Here is a 16785-nt window from a genome sequence, read left to right on the forward strand (position 1 = left end):
CACCAAAATTCTGCTTCTTGTCTGTTTCATCAATTTACTCAAATGGATTTGATAGAAATAATACACAAACATTGTCTCCCCTCCTTTTTTTTTTTTCTCTTTTTAAGGCATTTTTTGTTAGATCAAACTCCCTACAAAAACATTTAATTAAAGGGGGGGGGGGAACTGAATTTATCTAAGAGCATTAAGCAACATTATATAAAAATAAATCACACAACTGTATGCGAGTTTTCTTTAAACGGAACAACTGTAATTAATGTCAGGTCAAATAAAATTGTCAGAAATAATGCCAGTGGTTTTGAGACTGAATTTCCTTACCTTGGCCCTCTGAGGGCAGTGTTACCTAACACATGATTGGAAGCATCAGCAGACTATTTGATTAAGTCAGTAGACACTAAGTAAATGCAAAGCACTGCTGTTAGAATATTTACTTACTTTTAATTTCATTGTAAGAAATTTGCAGCACAGTTCAAAGCTACTGTATAAAATAAATGTTTAAGATAAGTAAAAAGTATATCTATCCTAATAATTTATGTCCTTCAATCTAATTGAGTGTGCAATCATATATTATGCAAGTATTTTACAAAATCTTATTGCATAGTAAAAATTTAAATGAACCTGTGATTTTTTCTAACACGCCTTAGCATTTTAAAAGGTAGTTTTATTAGAAGCCCTCTCATAAGTATTTGCTGGCAGTTCAAAGAAAAGCAGAATTTGGAACTACCACTTTCTGATTCTCTCTTACACTGCGAGACAGTGATTATTTATTTATACTAACTGTTTTCCCACAGTTCCCAGTAATGCTGAATGACATTTTGAGCACATCTGTACTTGCATTAGACAAATGAATTTTTCTAGTCCCAGCTGAGAAATAGGAAACATTTCATGCTACATGTGAGCATTGGCTTATACCACAGCTAGGCTTCCATTAAGTTTCTTGCAAATGGCAAAGTTTAGGTGAGAAAGTTCAAGTGCCTTTCCGTGTCACAGCATCTCAATGATCAGCTCAGATAGAAGACCGGTCAATTTATGTCCAGCCATTTAAAGGTAGGTGGTCAGAAACCAGTGGAAACCCCACAGATGTTAATATTGTGTAGAAAGCAGTGAGCAGCCTTGGGTATGAGCTCCAGAAGTGCCTCAGCTGAGCAAGGGGGGAGGAAAGCAGGGACAACCCTCTGTCCTCCATGCCAGCCCAGATGCACTGAAGAGCTGGCAAACAGCAGATTCTTTGTTCCTGAAGCAGTACTAAGTAGTGACCAAAGAGAAGGGCTCCTACTAGGAAAGCAGATTCCTCCCAAGCAGAGGTGCAGTCAGCAGGCAGGGAGAGGACACGGAGCAGCTCTTCGTGGTTTCAGGCGCACCTCTGTAGCTAAAGTGATGGGGAGGACCAATCTCTCCAATGGAAAGATTCTCCCTGCTCTACTGTGGGGTTTTCTTCTCCCCACGTTGTGAATGCAATGTACAAACATATTCCAGGATTCTAGGGTTCAAATCACCAGCCACCATGGCTTTGTCATTATGACTGGTGAAGTGAGTCATTGTCCTACCTTGTGCAAATGCAGCAGCACTTCAGCTCCTGTTATTTATTCAACGATTTCCTGTTGCATTAATAATCTTTTCTCTAAAACATGCAAAAAATCTAGAGGAAAGTACTCAATAACAGAGAGACAGACATACCATTATTCACACATAAATGCAGTTTTGAAATTGGACATCTACAATACCCATTCAAAATTACTGGTGTGTTTTGGCAACGCATCGAAAATAAGTGATCATTTTCATATGCATGCAAGTTTGTCCTTTTAAAAAATCCTACCAGAAATACTGAGTTAGCTGACATCCTGACAAATTGAGAATTGACCTTTAGCATGCCCATTTTGAGCCAGCAGGAAGAAAAACTTGCCAGTTTCAACATCACTCTCACTTCCCCCTCATTCTTGAAGGATAAGAATTAGAACAATAAATAAATTAAACAGCAGTTGCTATTAGCACATGCTGTCTGGAATAACAGAGTCCTCTATTGCATCAGCATCTCTGAGCAACAAAGGTGATCAATATTTTCTAAATATGCTTGCTATTCAGGAATGGAAAACCAAGGTCTGTTTTCCAGAAACATTTAGAACTCTGCTCACATTTTCTAAATTTCTCTCATGCACAAGGCAATATAGGATAAAAGCCCAAAAATGCTGAACTATTTATCTGCTTTTCAGAGCAGTTTTTTATTTTTTAATAGTGTTAAGCTGTTCTTGTGTAAATGCAAAAAAGCATTTTAAATATTGTTTCACGTATTTTTTTATAGCTAAAACCTTAATGTTCTCAGTACTTCTAAATATTTATGGTTTTTATATAGCACTATCAGTATCAAGTAGTACTTTGTATAACAGAAAAAAATACTACTTTCCTTTCTTTTGCTTTTACCAAGTGCTAGTAGACCAAAGGATCTTTTTCAGGTTTTGAAAATATTTTAAGAGTAGGGCAAATATACAAATACTAATCAATAAATTACAGTGAATTAGACAGTCAGTTACAGCAGCAACAATTTAAATTCACGTACTTGGTACAAATGCATTAAATCAGATGATTAAAATACAAATGCTTTTTACATGTGGCCAAGTTGAATTAAACATCTTCTTAATATTATCTACTTACAGCATGTTGTAAAACAGCTAACACTTGTTTACACAAGAAATTTCAAACTCCCCATTGTTTGCAAAAGAATATGGTAAGTTTGACAATAGCATTATCATTCAATTGAGTTTCTTTAACAGATACATGCGTCATCAAAAATTATGTGACTTTTCCCCCCTTAAAACTGGTACACTTGCTAGCATGTTTTCACAAAGCAAACTGTCTCACTTTTAAAACTGGCACATTGCAATAATTTTAAAATAGCTCCTCTGAACTTTCTCCTTGTCACTAGGTGTGCTCCTAGACTCAAACCTTGCCAGGTGCCAAAAAGCCAGCACCAACACCATTCACCTACGTTTCTCCCTCAAGCCACGTCACTGAAGTCAACCTTTTTGCTTTGTTGCTTAGCCTGCATCATTTGCAAAGAATCAGCACGAGATAAGTCCAAGCATTCCTCAAAGTGCTTGAAGTGGAACACCCATTACTGCTGTACACATCAAGAGATCTCTTTGGTTGCATGAAATGCTTCATGATAGGCAGCCTTGCAGCACTACCCAGAGTAACTGAGCTTCACACCAGCAGTGATGGAACACATAAAACACCACAATTCTGGGAAGAAGAACCAACAACCCAACTAACAGGCAAAAAGCAAGTCTCCATTTGCAGTGCTGGTGACCTCTGTCTAGGCTCAGATGCAGAAATGGGTACGCAGGCAGGAGGCAGCCACACCTGAAGTTTCAGCTAAAACTGACATAATCCAAAACTGACATCTCCCACTCCGCCACAGTGATGACAGAAGGGCACATCAAATGCTCTTGTCAGTAGTTACTGTTATCAATGACCTACAGATGCTTATTAGACTTAAGATGGAAGACACAATAAAGTGGAGTACCTTCACTTTTGGTAAGGGCTTGGTGGGAAGCACTGGTTAGGTTCATTTCAATAATATTTAAGTCAGGCTGAAACTGACCAAAAAACCCTGATACATACTGGTAACATGAAGATATGTCTGCAATCCACATCCACAAAGCACCTCAACCACTGTTTCATTTTCCATTTTTCAGTTCGGTACAGGTAGCTGAATGTTAAATGTCATGTAACATTAGAGATGAAAATTCATTATTTTAAAGTTTCCATTTCTATCATCAAAGCAAGAGATCACCTGTACAACAATGCTTTCATTTAGCCTTTCTGGCCTCTATGCTTGTATCCTTTCTCACATTTCTTTCACAGTATCCTGGAAACTCACCCTAATCACTGAACAAGAAATAAGAAAGGATTTTAGTGAAAGAAAGAAAACTATATTCCTATGGAGCAATCCAAATTTACTTTATGTACAACTGTCAAACTGGGAAATACAAGCTATGCCTGACCAGCTCCTTGCCTTCAGAGAAATAACTGAAAATAAGATCAAGCGAAAGAGAAAATTAGTTGCTAATCTCATTCTAACCCCTAGCATACTCTATAATACTGGACAATCACCAATTGGCACTTTCTGCATAAGAAAAGCTCAGGATGCAGAAGTAGGGGTATGCAATGTACCAGGCTTGCGGCAGACAAAGCTATGTAAGAACTTGTAAAGCACCTGTCCCCCAAATGTCTGAGACTGAAATAACTACATTACTCTTTCTACGTCCACAAGTACCAAATTTGTTAAGTTGTTGCTTTGGTTGTTTTTTTTTTTTTAAGCTCACCACACGGAGAAACCGAAAGTTTTCTTCCCTACAAGAAAAGGCTCTTTTTAGGAATAAACAACGGAGGGAGGGAAGATATTAAACTCCTGAACTAATTAACAGAAGTAAAGGAGGCGGTGGGGGACAATGATAATTAATATGTACCCTCCTCCTAACCAAATCTCCACATACATTCATTCTGTATATGCACACACAACAGCAGCATCATAAACCGTCTCAAGTTCTTGCCATTATTCAGTTCGACATCTGCACATGTTTATGCGTCTCTCCAAACAACCTCTTGAACACCCTGCTGGAGCTGTCATTTTTTTCTTCTCCCTATCTGGCAGATGGCAAGTCAACAATCGGCATCAACAGCAGCCGAATATCTCCCCCCTCCATCCGACCCCCCTAAACAGACACAATAATAACTTCTTTGTGCTTCCCCACAATGCAGCTGCTTAAACCATTTCGCTACAAGGCTGCTTTGCCTTAATAAAAAAAAAAAAAAAAAAAAAAAAAAAAAAAAAATCCCTTCTGTCAAGTCTAAAAAGCAGCATAATGTTAAGCAAGCTAAAGCCACAGCACAGCTGCAAACGGGCAGACACATTGACAGCTCCTCCCTTAACAAAGCCCTGTGAATTGAAGGGGGTTCATCTGAGGCTCACACAGTAATTAGTATAAAAAAGTCCGACAGCCTCTATTATGCTAGGAAAAAAAAACTGGACAGAACTGGGCTGCTGTTTTGCGTCAAGAGTTCTGCTGCAGAGTAGATAAATCATGTTGGGTTTTTTTCCTCTCTTTTTAAAGACAGTAATAAGGAGGATGAGAGAAGCTAATTTGAAAACTTGGACACAGTAATTGTACCATATGGTGAGCATTTATCCCTTCTGAAATACACGCTAACAGTCACTTACATGCACAGTGCTTTGTTTTACAGTTGTTATTCTCCCTACCATATTCATAAAATGGATCTGAATATCCGATACTCCAGAGAAGTTGTGTGTAATTAGCAGCAAAACTGCCTGAGCTTAATATATTGGCCTACCATAGCAATCCAATTAATTGCAGAAAATTCCATGCCCCCAAATTTAAATACAGTCCACTTCAAGGATTTTTTAAAAATTTCTCTCAAACTGGCTAAATATCACACATAATAAAGTTCAGAGAAGTAATTTATTGACACTAATACTCCTTGATACTGTTGGCTCTAAAACACATGAGCAGAAACTATTCTTCTTCTCATCCATGCAGTATAGAGGAATTAATTCAAGAACCATTTAAGAGTAACCACAAAATATTTCAGTTCCATCATATTTGGGACAGGAGCTATTCAGTAAATTAAAGGTGAAACGGAACTTCAACACAGGGCACGGGAGGGAGACAAAGACTTCAAATCCACTCCCTCACCTCCACCCCCATTTTCTTTCCAGATCATCCTTTGCAATATTTTTGTTAATAAACCAAATGCTTAATTCATAAGGACCCCTGCAAAATTTGGGAAATATACCATCCAGCCCTTAGGATCTGCTTGTTCTTTAGGACATATTTCCAGCTTTTCACCCTGTTCTTACAACCAAATCATCATGGAATCAGACAAGACAAGGAACCAGTTGAGTGGAGCTGGGAAACTGTAGGTTTCTTTACATAAAGAAATACTGTAGTGAAATGGGAAAATCAATAAATCTTAAGTGCTGCTTTCAGAAAATAAGACGTAGTGAGCTTCCAAGCAAGGGAAATAAAAAACAGATTAAGAGATGAAAATTTAGTGAAAAATTAACCAGACACAAAATGAAGTCTGCAGCTGAGCACAACACACCTGCAAAGAACCAGAACGATTTCTTTCTATTAGTTTTTACCTCAGAAGACAACAACAGAATCTACTTCAGGGAACAGAAAAATACTTTCAGTCACTCTAGTTCAGAAAGGAGGTATTGAAGAGGAGCGTTAAGTACTAAAGTGTCCCAGAACTAGGCAGAATACATCCACACTTACTAAGAAATTGTAAGTGAGGTGAAAACTACAGGCAGAAAAAAGCTATCCTTCACTGCTAACAGGTTGACTGAAGGATTCTAAATGGAGAATTACACCCCACACCCCCAAGAAAAAAGAAACAAAACAAAAAACCCCAAGAGTTTAAAAAAAACCTTGAAAATTTCAAGTAACTTGGCTGGATGGCAATCAAAGAAAACTGCTTAAAATTCTGGTTTTAATCACAGACTTAAATAACATAAACTGACATAAGATAAACAAGACAACACTGCTTTTGAGTAGAAAAATCATGCCCATCATATGGGCTATCTTTAAGAATGTCAAGAAAATAAAATGGATGGAGACTGACACAATTTATTTCATCTTTTAAGAAAAGCTTTTATTAAGTGTAAAGAACTTAATTGTGTGAATGAAAAAAACCATGTGGTGGAACAGAACAGAAAAAGGAAATTGGGTAAAAGAAGGAAATCAAAATAGGAATACATAGTCAAATTTTCAACTTTCAATCCATGAAGCTCTACAGTTCTCTGTTAGGAACACTTTCAGTCAATATATACAATGATCTAGGGTTACCACTGCATGTACTGCAAAACAGTAAAACTATTTGAGTTTATTAAGAATGTGAAGAATTTCAGAGTGGCAACACTATGCCAGTGAGCTGAGAAACACCAGACGAAATGCAGTGAAGAATTACTTGAATTAATAAACAGCTACAGAAATAACCTGAAATGCTCACACACTGTTTAGTTTTAAATTAACCAGTAAAGAACAATTAATATACCCCTTGTTTAAGTATGCAATACTGAGAAGAAAGGGAAATATTCTCATTTGTAAAGTTACAGAATTTTACAAACACTGTAAATATTATTCCAAGGTAAACAAATAAATTACAGTTTTGATAACTACATTGTTAAAAATGACAAGACAACAGAAGAGCTTCCAAGACAAAACACACACACAGAGAAATAACCAGAGTTAGAGAAAAGCAGAGTGAGGAAAGAAAGACTGGATTAGGCTCCACTTTCAAAGGAAGAACTACAACAAAAGGGTTTAACAACACAAGTGGCCAATAGCAGGGCACCAGTCATTTCACAGGAACATGTTTTCAGAAGAGTTCAAGAAAAGTTTTTCACACATTCTGTATGCACAGTCCTAGCTGAATGCTATAAATTCACCACAAAACTAGTGGTTTGCACCATGGCAATACAGCCAATCTCCCACCAATTCAGCACCCAGTCCTACCAGCACCTTTAGAAAAAGCCAGCCTCTCCTTGAATGCTGTGACACGTTTCCAAACTTGTGTGAGCACTTTCTCTTAAAAAATTAAAATCTCACCATCAGGAAATTGGAGTAAACATTCAACATAGGCATGTTCTTCCTTTAATTGCTATGCATCTTTTCTTCTAGCACATATCTGGTACTAGCCAGGAAGTACTGATGGTGAACTAAAGTCCCAGTTCTTGGCCACTTTGGTTCACCTCAAATACAAGAACAGTAACAGTATCAGGGCAGTTCATTTGGGAAGGTGAGGACCAGCTGCAAAGAAGCATGCAGTGTATCCCACATCCCACTCCACTGCATCAGCACTGGCACCCACACAGCTGAGACAGGTCTAAAGAAAGCGCACCCCAAGAAAAAAGGTTTTGACCAGATCAAAACAATTTCAGGTCACTGTACAGCTAGTATCAGCACAAAGGAAAGATGGGAGTAATTGGCTGGGGGCAAGAAAGATGCAAAGGAGAAGGGGCATCAGCATGAACTTAGGCAAGATTAACTACTAATTAATGAGACTGCTGCTCTGCCTTGTGAGTGCAATTCTTGTTTTCCAGTCAGGCTAGAAAATCAGGTTCAAGTGATTCTAGCCTCTAAGATCAACTGCATCTCTAAGCAATGATGCCACAATGGTTCTGACAAACTATTAAGCCAAGAATTTCCCTAATAACAACTGCACGTTCTATACAACCAAATTCTATCCTGACATGTGTCAGAATATACTGTCATTTACTCTACACCTATATACACAGAAATTATAGATCAAAAATATGTAAACTATGCAAATCTCTGTACTCTGACAAATAACTGAAAAACCACTTAAAATGCACCATTTGAAAAGCTAGAAATACATACTTCTACATGTGAAATCGTTATTACAATTTAATAATATTACAAAATCTTAGCAAATTAGAGATCCCAATATAAATTGAAATTTTGAGTTAGCTGTGAAATATGTCCTATCCTAACAGCAGTGCTAAGAAAATAAGAACAATTTGGTCAGTAAAGGATTTTCTTAATTTACAGATTACAATTAAATTAGAAGAAGCTAAAAAAATAAAAACCCAACTAATTGATAACCTCAGAATTCTACGTATTTCTAAAAGCTTTCACTGCCTTTAATTTAATAAAACAGCTCACAACCCCCACATAAGAACTACTACACAGTTCAATTCTAATGTACATATCTTACATTAATTTATCTTGCACGATTTTATTATGTTACAATTGCAATAAATATTCAGGCAAATGAGGTATTAAAAGTCTTTTGCTTCAAGTTTTTCCAGCCTCTTAATTAAAAAAAAAGCTTGAATGAGAAGCAAAAATGCAAAATTTTTAGCCCTGCCATTTTACTAGCACAAAATTTCTGCATCATTTTCAGTGATTTTAGAAACTTTTAAAACACAGCTATAAAATATGACCCCCAAATTCCGGCCACAAGATGGAACTGAAAGATGACTGGCCTGGATAAGACATATAAATTTATCTCACCAAGCTCAGGATGAAGTTTGTTACTCTTTTTTTCACTAACAGATACATATCTTGTGGTTTCTCTGCTATTAGCATACAATTTCTTCCTAATCTAACTACTGAAAAAGGCTTAATGACTTAGCCTCCAAAACAGTCTAATAACTTACAGGATGACCTTAACTAGATCCCAGCAAACTCTACAATTAGTTTATTCAATGCAGAAGTGAAATTTTATACATGAGAAAACACTGATAATCTCCTCCTACATCTGGCTTTTCTGAAATTCTGATTATACATACAATAATTAACTGGCACCAAATATTTAACATTTGTGACACCAAAATAATAGGGACCAATAAGGAACTGTAATTTTCAAAAAAATATATTTGCATTTCTATTGAATTAAGTAAACAAATTTGATACGCTTTTAGTGACTTTTTTCCCTCTAGAAAATAAACAGCACAATTCTCTAATTAACAAAAATGAAATGGAAACTTACAACACTGACTTGAAAATCCTTGTGAAAGTCTGTACTGGTGATGTCACAAATGCTGTCACATCTGAGCAGGTATTGTCTGTAGAAGGTTCAGAAATGTCCATTTTAATCAAAGCATTTATTAGAGGTAGTTGCGAGTTTCGCTTTTATTTTAACGGATTAAAGAATTCCTTAAGAATCATGGTTGAAACTCTCTTTTAAAGTAATAAATTACATAAAATCTAAATAGCAGAAATACGAGAATCTGATCTGTAAGGGATATAAAGACTTACGTAAGAGGGAGGGCAAATCCATACTTTAAGCTTCCTTCAGCCTTTAATAATGATGTTTTCATTACACTGATGTAACACTTATATTTTCTAATTTGCTTAAAATGAACTACAAATTATCTCCTCAGAGTACTAAAACACCAGAGATAAAGTACTACAAGACAGAAAACACAATTTCTCCAAGCTTGCAGTTATTTTTAAATTAAATATTTTAACTTCATGATACTTGAAAGCCAGTAATATCTTCCATTTCTCCCCACTGCAAAACACTATTAAACAATTATTTTTCTTATGTCAAATCCTCACATGACTGGCCCAAACCCCAGAGACAGAGATGGGGACTCTTAATCACCTGGATGCAAGTTTTAATTGTCTGCAAAAAACCTTGTCCTCCTCTCTTTTTTCCCTATGCTATTTGTGAACATGGCACTGTCAAAAGGACCAAGCTGTACTATGGGAATGGATTTGAGCTGTGTAGGTGCCCAAAGAACTCTTAAACATTCATCTCCCTATTTAGAGCCTAACTAGATGCTTAAGCTTCTTATGAGGCAAGTCATCTACATTCTGTAATAATTTCTGTATGTCCCCAGTAAGACTAACCAAACAAAGAAAGAAGCCTTTCCAATAAAGACTTAAGAGTGATAAAAACTTGGGTACAGAACTTCTTAAAAGATCTTTTAGAGTTTCATGTCTGTGACATAAGAACTGGAACAAATGACAACCGAATAAAGCTGTGCTTTTATTTCAAATTTCAAAGAGGGGGGAAGAAAAAATCTCATGCCAGAATGAGGTATGAGGACATATGGCCAGTCTATCACCTGACTACCAACAGCACTACTAAAGCTGCCACATGTTTGTTAATCCCGAGAGGTAAAACGCTGCTTTGTCTTCCGGGAGTCGTGCTGCAGATGAGCGCCCGTTATGATGCTGATGCATTTTTCCATGCTGACGTTCACCAGGGAATACAGGTTCCACATCAGGGAGAAGTGACACAAATTTTTCATCTCCTCTAAGAGTCTTCCATATTTCTGCTTACACAAGAGTGTGCACTCAAGAACATCAAGCATCAGCAGCACAGCTGAAACAGTTTTAACAAAAGATTTTCTTCTGGATTTCTACAGTTTAATTCAGTTAAATTTTTTATCTTGACCATTTAGTTTAGGTATATTAGGCATATTTAGTCTTAAAAGTTAAGAATATTGAGTTTTCAGCGACAGCTTGGTCTTGTAGCAGCAGATAAAATTTTGGTAGGGAATGACTGAAAGTTCGTGATACGATTATTCATCTACAGACAGTAACCTCTCTTCATACAATCCATGATTAAGGGGAGCAACATTTCCCAGATATCTGGCCATTCTCTAATGTACTTACCATTTCTGTAAGGGGCAGAAGAAGGGGACATCAAGGGATCAGTGATCAGTAAGCTACAGAAAAACTCCAGCCCTCTAAAGATGCTGAAACAAACCTGTTTTTTCAGACTCTCCTAGTTCCACCAAAACCTCTCTGTGTATTCCAGATGAAAGTTTTCACTAGATCTGTAGCAGGATGCTTTGCCCTGAAAAAACTGATCCGCTTGGCCTGGAGTCTGGTCAGAAGACAAAGCAATGCAAGCTCTCTGTGGGAGCTACTGGTGGCACCATAGTGGTATTTTTTGGTGTTGAATAAGCTAAAAGGCTGGCCTGGCTTACCAGCTTCAAACACACATCTGTCCCTTTGAAGTAAGACTTGACAGCTGCTAAACTGACCTGGAGGCCTATGACTGGCAGCCAACTTCTTTATGCTATGAAAGTCCAGTCTACTTTCATACAAGTTACATTCTTCCACAGCCTTTTCTTGCAGTGGAGTTTCTCCTGTGGAGTTTGGGACACCTCTCTACAGTTATTTCCCAGGCACTGAGGGAAAGCGGAAGAAGTATTCATGACTGGAGTGTGGTGAGATATATCAAAACCTCTACTTAATGTTTCTATTGCTAGCTTTAATATAATTGCTTAAAAAGAATTGCTTTAATATAGTGCACTATACCATTTACGTTATACTATAGTTGACTAGTATTTTTTAGCTTTTACACTGTGTAGTAATTCTGATTAAGATCTTCTATCTGTTCATTTGTCATAATAAATAATTCATCTTTTATAAATATATCTGATTTGCCATCATTAAAACCTGCAGGATTAAGTGATTTAATCACACCTCTATAATTCCTTAAATTTAAACCGCTGACAATATCTGAGGCTAAGGAAGGATTTACCTTCATTTAAACCCCTTTCTGTGAAGGAGTTTAAAAACACAAGGGAGTTCTGCCTGCACCCCAGACTCAAATAAAGGGCTTATCTAATGAAGTTTGTCTAAGCCTTCTACTCCCCCTGCAACAACACGTCAGCTGATCCAGCTGAGAAGAAACACTTCCTCCTCCTCCTCCTCGTTCCAGTCCTGCTGCCCAGTGGTCTTCATTGTCTGATTTGCCACTTGCGCAGCTCACTAGCCCAACAGGTAAAAAAAATAGCAGGTGGAGCAAGGCAGAAACCAGACAGCTTTCTGCAAGATCAGATAACTGACCCCATCAGCTGGCAAATCCTATTCCTTCTGAATTCATCACAAGGTATCAAGGGGTCTATGTTCCAGGCAGTATCTACCTGAACTTCTCCCTTCATTAGCAGTGTACCATTTGATCTGATTAGATATAAAAATTAAAACATCCTTTAGATACTGTTTTCAAAACCTCCCTCTCTCCATGACACAGTGGATGGACATCTGTCTACAGGACCTGGTTATGTGAGTAACAAGTGGGAGGGCTGTATGTGTATCTACTGTTGATTGTACAAGCACCCAAGCAGACACAAACAGCTTCTTGTTGCCCCTCTCTTTGTAAAGGGATGGTCCTGCTGCCCCATTTCATCTTTCATGCAAGCTTGCTCCTTAGGTGAAAGTGCAAAAATAGTAACACTCCTGCTTCCACTTAAGGAAAAAAATTAACAGTGACTTACACAACACCTTTAGCTCCCTACGTCTGTAATTGTGCCACCACAAAGAGAACAGTAGTATTCTGAGCCCAAGAACACAAAGAGCATTACAGAAAGTGCCTTTACAGTGACTTTAAAGAACTCCGTTTGCTTAACATGTCAAAACAATATTATAAGAAATTATTTCATTACCATAAATCAGTACCTTCGCTTAGAAAAATGCAAGGACCTAATGGGCTTAACAATACAATGAGAAAACAGAAAAACACAGGAAGGGAGGTATGCAGACACTCCACATTCAGTAAGAGAGCTCTTTCCATGGTACTGAGTAGGAAAGTGCCAAACTGGTGGCAAAAGCAGTACCCAGCTATGAAACACACCAGAAACTACAATAGTTTTATCTTTTAATACTGATGCAGTGTTTCTCAAACAGCATGTCAGGAGGGACTTCAGCAAAGAGCAACTGGATTTTTACTGTTTCATTTAAATAACACTCTGAGCAAGTCTTGGACAAATTCTCACCAAATTTACATTTCAGTGCTAATCTGAGTATCTCATGTGCAAATCTGTATGGGGCATTTTATGATTTTTATTCATGGCATCATATATTTTAAGATGAACAGGAGCATCTCATCAGTTCAGTATGGACTCTTCAAAAAAAAAAACTAAGTGACAGAATTTTCTCCCATTATGCAGGTACTGGCAAAAAACTATTTGGTTTTTTAAATGCTTATCTTCCAAAATGCACGCTGTCTTGACACAATCAAAATATTCTCCTTAGTATTTTTCAATCTTTCTCTTAATCATCCCCATCTTGGTTCTGAATACAACTGGATTCAACCTTCAGTCACAGAGCTCCATTACTCTTTAAGCTGCTGAATTCAAGAGCTCCTTTACATTTCTGCACTAAGGTTCTTTCTCATGCAAGGCAATCCCATATTCCTCAATAACCACACAGGCTCTCAGAATCTCAAGTTCTAAAGGCATTCTCTCCAAAGCTGAAAATATTATCATTTTTCTTCTCTATTTTCTTCTCTCTGGGATGTAAATATTCATTTAAATATTAAATATTAAAAGAGAAACTGGAATGGAACCATGATTCCCATTCCCTATGCTAATTTACTTCTCTGTATTCTTACTCTGCATCTTGAAAAGCTTCAAGGAAACCATTTTCTGCATTACTTGCCTAGGAACTATCAAGAATTGCAAGCATTTAAGAACCCAAACATTTTTTTTCACACAATAGGTTTCAAATTTTTTCAGTTCACGGAACGCTAACATTTTTCAGCAGAAACACACAGCGTCCTACATATCAAAAGAAGTTCTGTGTCCAGTGCTTATACCCTGGACAAGTTGGCTAGTTTTTTCTCAGTAACCTGTTGTAGAGTCTTCCAAAGTAGTCCACAGATCCCCCTGAATCTGAAAACAGGATGAAAACTACTTTATTATTACTTGTAGAGATTATTGTTTTTAAAATAATATGACTCCTCAAGTGTAAGATTCTCCCTTTCCCAGCTGCACGAGTGGGTTTAGCACTGGGGTGGAAGAAAGCTGCCCAATTAAATCGGATATGCAAATATTCATCATTAACAGAAAAATATAGGTAAAAATAACAAAAACAGGTATTAAAAAGGCAAAGAACTACCTCAAAAGACCTTACAAACAGGCAGAATACTAATGAAAATACTGAAGTCAGAAAAAATGGCTGCCATAACGAAGAAAGAAAATAAAGTCATTCTCCCTTCCTAGCCCTCCCCCCTTGCCACCTGCTAAGGTCCACTTGGATGTCTTAATAGAAGAGTTAAAAGGTGGTTATAGGGAAAACACCAGGATGAAGCATGAAAAGCTGCCTAAATGAAAATGAAAGATGATAAAATATGTCAGCATATAAAAGAGAGAGTCAGAAGGTCTCCCAGCAATCAAGGCTAGCATCATTTTCATACAACATCTTCCTCAATGACCTGGACAGTGGTGTGACCTGTGACATCTCACAGCTTACAGATGATACTACACTGTAGCTAGTAGTCAAATGCCACATCTATGGCACAGGAGAACAGAAGGATCTGATCTCACAAAATTGAGTGGGCAAAGATGAAAAATGAACATCAGGTACATAAATGTGAGGCAATATATCTAGGAAAAAATAATACAAACTATGCCTAACAATGTTTACTTCAGAATAATAAATTATACTTCAGTTGAGTCCTGGATTCATCACTGACAGCTCCATGAAATTGTAAGTTCATGTCAACAACAGCCAAAAACACCTGACAAAACGTTGGGCATGTGAGAAAGGATACTGAGAACAAGAGAAAGGATGTTGTTTTGCTGATACAGAAAACAGTGCTGTGCCCACATCTCCATTACCTTGCACAGTTTTGTCTCCAAGTCTCAAGAAGAATATAATTGAATTATGAGAAATCACAAAGAAAGGAAATCACAATGATCCAGGCATTGGAACAGCCACCTTTTCTAAGAGAAGATGAAAGACAGGAGCTCTTTAGTTTGGAGAGGAGAAGGTTGAAGCTTCCAAAATTGTGAAGGCAGGAGGTAAGTGCAGAACTGCTGTGCACCAAATCTACAGTGCAATAGTTACACGTCCATAGATAATGCCATCTAACGTTATTAATGCAACAGTTCTGGACACTAGGAAAGTGCAAGGGGAATGAGAGGCAAGAAAAGAGCCAAACTTGGAAGCTCTCTCTAAACAGCACATCCTCTGCCACCACAGCAGACAGAATGCTGAGCTGGATGGGCCATTGGTACAACTCAGTTGGCTCTTTCTCATGGGATGCTCACTTCAAAAAAGGTTTGAAAGTCAAACTGCATTGCAACAATTTCTTCTCTCTGTGTGCACATGAAGAACACATCATATTATCACTTCTCTTTTCTTATTTAGCCTCAGCAATTGCAATTCTTCCAGGCTATACTATATATAGGTCCCTAAATCATTGATCTCTCTCACTGCTGATCTCTATATAATAGTCTTTATAATCTTGAACTTCAGCCTCAGAAATGGATGCATTTGTCCAGCTAAGACCTTAATTGCTCAATGGAGCAGAAAGACGCATCTTACAGGTTCTATCACGGTTTATGCATGCATGTGTTTTCCTTCTTCACAACACTGAGATATAATTAATGTCCAGTCTGTCATCCATGGTACCTACTGGACATTTCTCTGAAGAGCTTCTTACCTAGCCACTCATTCTCCATTAACTTCTTTCTAAAGTATGCACTCTAGAATGCATGTCAAACTTGCTCCCCCTGAACAGCTTCCAGCTCTTCACACAAACCAGGTCTCCACATTAGCAGTACCATTGAGAATTCTAACCTCATCCTCCAGCACACCTGCAGTCCTTTTCATTTTGGAGACACCTCAAAATATTAATAACAATTCTAATTGTCATTACTCTCCACATCAATGAAAGTACTGCTTAGGCAGAAGTCAGGAAACAGCCTAACAAAATTCTGCTCCATATTTACTTCTATTTTGATATGGAACCTTTAATAATTAGTCAGCAGTCTCTTCTAACAGTTTTGCTCTTAGAAGCAAACCTCACAGCTGTTTCATCCAATCTAGGAATCCCTTTTTCCTTATGAAAACATAATTCATAGAATATCAGAAGCCTGAATAAATCCAAGATAGAATATTCGAAGTCTCTAACCTATACACAAAGACCACTACCTTGTCAATAAGAGGAAATTTGATGAGTTTCATACAAATTAACCTTGCCAAATACATAGTGATTCAGCTGATTTTCTAAATGTTCATGGTCTACTTGTTGTAGAACTCTCCCTTCAGTTAAATTGATGTTGAGCATTTTGCTATATTAAAAAACATTTTGTTTGAATGTAACAAACATTAAGAGCAATCCAAATAATTTTCCCAGTGTTATTTATTAATTACTGTGTATGTCACCCATAAATTTTATCATCAATGATTTTGTGTTTGTTTTCCAAAGTACTGAACCTGTCAGAGAGCCAGTTGTAAAACTAATCACTGCTGAATACAAGAGTATCAGCAC

At 37.3% G+C, this 16785-nt stretch overlaps 1 protein-coding gene across 4 annotated transcripts in view; it reads right to left on the minus strand.

Annotated features, from left to right (window-relative positions):
- The window catches only part of AKT3 (AKT serine/threonine kinase 3), a 154373-nt gene that overhangs the window by 78939 nt on the left and 58649 nt on the right, over nucleotides 1-16785 (minus strand). The window contains exon 2 of one of the 4 annotated variants that reach the window (XM_042023011.1): nucleotides 9535-9610. The exons of 2 other annotated variants lie outside the window; for them this stretch is intronic. The gene's annotated coding sequence lies outside the window, so the exon portion shown is untranslated. Of the gene's footprint in view, nucleotides 1-9534; nucleotides 9611-12060; nucleotides 12065-16785 lie in introns of those variants that run through there. One more of the 4 variants, XM_042023012.1, reaches the window with a different exon arrangement.

The sequence above is a fragment of the Corvus kubaryi genome, unplaced genomic scaffold (genome assembly GCF_017639235.1).
Source record: "Corvus kubaryi isolate FWS band 111438036 unplaced genomic scaffold, C.kubaryi_AGA036_p1.0 37232, whole genome shotgun sequence".
Classification (NCBI taxonomy): domain Eukaryota; kingdom Metazoa; phylum Chordata; class Aves; order Passeriformes; family Corvidae; genus Corvus; species Corvus kubaryi.